Raw genomic sequence first — 3,646 nt, forward strand, 5'->3', positions numbered from 1 at the left:
GAGGTAGCAAGGGCATAGCCCCTCATTGACACAGTCTGTGACCATAGGGATGGTAGAGAGAAACAAAATGGGAAATGGCATAAAAAGTGACCTTTCTTTGTGGACAAGATTAAAAAAGTCAATAAAAAGAAAACCACAACCAAATGAACAAAAATTATCAAAAATTACTTTTATTAGAAATGATTGGCAAAATAGGCCAGCTCTTTAATATTTCCAAAACCATCCAGTCAGCAGTCTTCTCACAGCAGCCTTGAGCTCCTGGTTCCTCAGGCTGTAGATGAGGGGGTCAGGACTGTAGGCACCACCAAGTACAGAACTGACAGGGCCAGATCTAGGGATGGGGAGGACATGGAGGGGGGCTTCAGGTAGGCAAAAAACCCAGTGCTGAGAAACAGGGAGACCACAACCAGGTGAGGGAGGCAGGCGGAAAAGGCTTTGCGCCGTCCCTGCTCAGAGGGGATCCTCAGCACGACCCTGAAGATCTGCACATAGGAGAAAACAATGCACACAAAACAACCAAATAGTAAAGAAATGGAAAACACAATGAGCCCAAATTCCCTGAGGTAGGATTTGGAGCAGGAGAGTTTGAGGATCTGTGGGATTTCACAGAAGAACTGGCCCAGGACATTGCCATGGCACAGGGGCAGGGAAAATGTATTGGCTGTGTGCAGCAGAGCATTGAGAAAGCCACCGGCCCAGGAAGTTGCTGCCATGTGGGCACAAGCTCTGCTGCCCAGGAGGGTCCCGTAGTGCAGGGGTTTGCAGATGGACACGTAGCGGTCGTAGCACATGATGGTCAGGAGGCAAATCTCTGTTGCAAGAAAAAAAAAAAATCAGAAAGACTTGGGCAGCACATCCTGTGTAGGAGATGTTCCTGGTGTCCCAGAGGGAATTGTGCATGGCTTCGGGGACAGAGGTGCAGATGGAGCCCAGGTCACTGAGGGCCAGGTTGAGCAGGAAGAAGAACATGGGCGTGTGCAGGTGGTGGCCGCAGGCTACAGTGCTGATGATGAGGCCGTTGCCCAGGAGGGCAGGCAGGGAGATGCCCAGCAAGAGGCAGAAGTGCAGGAGCTGCAGCTGCCGTGTGTCTGCCAATGCCAGCAGGAGGAAGTGCCTGATGGAGCTGCTGTTGGACATTTGCTGCTGCTGGCCATGGGGACCTGTTCATGAAGAAAGGACAGCAAAGATTTAGAGGAGATACCTGTCACCAAAATAAAAGCCATTTCAGAAACTGGAATCATTTACCCAGTGAGGTGGTAGAGGCATCATCCCTTGAAGAATTTAAAAAAAGACTGGATGTGGCACTTGCTGCCATGATCTAGCTGAACAGTTAGAACATCGGCTGGACTAGATGATCTTATAGGTCTCTTCCAGTCTTGAAAATTCTGTGATTCTGTGATTCTGTGATATACCCTCCTCTGGAATAGACACACACACTCTTTTTTTTTTTTTTTTTGGAGTTCTGGGGTTCCTTTAAAAAGCTTCTCCCTTTCTCTGCTGCTGTTCTTGGATATCAGAAAGCCTCAGAATTTCTGCTGCCCCCAGGGAAACAGAGTGCATTCTGTGAGGCAAAGTGATGAATGGAAAGTGAGGGTAGATGGTCTCACATTCTGACCTGTTCAGAGTTTCTCTGGGCTTTAACCTTTCTCAGGTGGTGTGGGGGGGGTCACATTCCAATGATTCCCCTATAATGTCACCAGGTCCTGGTGAGAGCAGATGGATCCACCACAGCCCAGCTCCACATTTGAAGCCAAAACCTCATATTGTTCATTTCTCCAACCCAGCAGCATTTTCAGTGTCAGAACACCTCTGCATCTCCTCATCAATCTTATAACTCAGAGATGCTCTAGGACAGGTTTGCACCCTGGATTGAAGCTCCCAGCTTGGACTGAAATCTCAGGGAGACTCCCAAGTGTCCTTATGCTGACATTGGATGAAGGGAGATGCAGCTCCTTCCCTGGCTGCACTGACAGCATTGCCCAGAGCCGGGCACTGGGGACAGCATCACCCTGAGCCAGCTGTGCACACTGCCAGAGCCCCCAGGGCAGGGCAGCTGCTCCCAGCCCTGTGCTCTGCAGAGGGAACTGGGCCCGGGGCTGCAGAGCTGCCCCACGGCTCTGCTGCAGCTCTGCCTGCACAGGAAGGGCTGCACGACTTGGAGCCCCAGCCCTGAGGGCAAAGGCTTGTCTGGGGCACAGGAGGGAGGGGGCTTGTTCAGAGGGAGGGGCTGCACTGAAGGGGGTCCTGTGGGCACCTCTAAACTCTCCCTGCCACAGCATTGCTGTGTTTTGTTTTCTCTCATTGCCTGATCTTCTCTCTGCTTCCTGGAGATTTCCCTCCTGCAGGTGTCTCCCTGTGCCTGATCTCTCCCTGCCAACACTCACAGACCCCAAATCTCTGTACCCTCTCCTTGGCCTGACAGAACCCTACCTGTTTGCAGGGCACTGGCTGGGGCAGGTTCTGTTTGCAGCTTGGAGACAGGACAGCTCAGATTGAGTCTGTTGAAAAAGGTGATGCTGGTGCTGTCCAAGGGCAGAGTGACTGAATGCACATTAGGCATCTCCTGTGACCCTATAATCACCGAAAGTAACAGTTCAGATGTCTCAGACACTTGTCAAAATTCATAATAAATAATTCATAACCTACCTTTATTATTTATCCCCCCTCCCTGCCATTCTCTAAAAGCAGGAAACTGATTTCAAAGTCTTTGGAAATTTTCTCATTTCTGTTAAAATCCTTGACTTGGAAATATTCTATGACTGATTAGAACCCCTCAGCATGTCAGAGTTTCATGAGCATTTCACCTACCCTGCACCAAAAATACCCAGAGTTGTACTCACAGAGTCTGTAGACATTGGGATGTTCCAGCTGTGGGAGATGGCTCCAGGAGCTGCAGCTGCATTGTCCTGCAGCCAGAGGTTCCTGTGCCAAGGGCTGGCAGTGATTCTGCCCCAGGCACTTCTCAGCACCTTCCCAGCCCTGATTGATTGAAGCTCTCTGTGCCTCTGTGCTGTGCCCAGGGTGGCTGCAGGCAGTGCCCCAGCCCTGCTGGGTTACAGAAAAGCTGCTCATCAAGAGAAATGTGCTTTTGAAGCTCTTCTTGGTTACCAGGAGCTGCCTCTGTGCCAGGAGCCCAGCCCAGCTCAGCAGCACAGACCCAGCACAAGGACTTTATTGAGCCTCTGGGGCTTTGTGCTCAGTCCCTGAACATGAGTCCCTGAGAGGGAGCTGAAGAAACCTCTCCAGAACTCCAAGGCAGAATCCAAGTCCAAACTTTCTTGGACATTTAATGGGTCCCACTGAGGGACACAACTGAGAAATTGTCCCCAGGCCCAAGGCAGAGCAGAGAACTGGAAGCACTGATGACAGGTGGGGACAAAGAGAAGCCAAGTCTTGGTGCCCTGGGGCACAGCAGGGTCTGTGCCACCAAGGGCTGTGAGGAGACACCTTGTCCTGAGGCCCTGGGGCCTCCTGGCACAGCCCCAGCCAGGCTGGGCACTGTCAGCCCCTTGTCCTGCCCTCAGCATCCCCCCCTAGCCCACATCCCAGAGGCCTCAAGGATCTGCTGGAAGGAGTCCCTGGGGAGCCTTGCTCAGCAATGGCCCTGGGGGCTCCTGAATGCTCCCTGTAGGGACTGCAGGTTTTT

General features: G+C 51.9%; 1 pseudogene; it reads right to left on the bottom strand.

The window, feature by feature from the left end:
* Positions 1-204: 204 nt before the first annotated feature.
* On the bottom strand, positions 205-1,119 carry LOC132076960 (olfactory receptor 14J1-like; annotated as a pseudogene).
* Positions 1,120-3,646: the final 2,527 nt, after the last annotated feature.

The sequence above is a fragment of the Ammospiza nelsoni genome, chromosome 9 (genome assembly GCF_027579445.1).
Source record: "Ammospiza nelsoni isolate bAmmNel1 chromosome 9, bAmmNel1.pri, whole genome shotgun sequence".
Classification (NCBI taxonomy): domain Eukaryota; kingdom Metazoa; phylum Chordata; class Aves; order Passeriformes; family Passerellidae; genus Ammospiza; species Ammospiza nelsoni.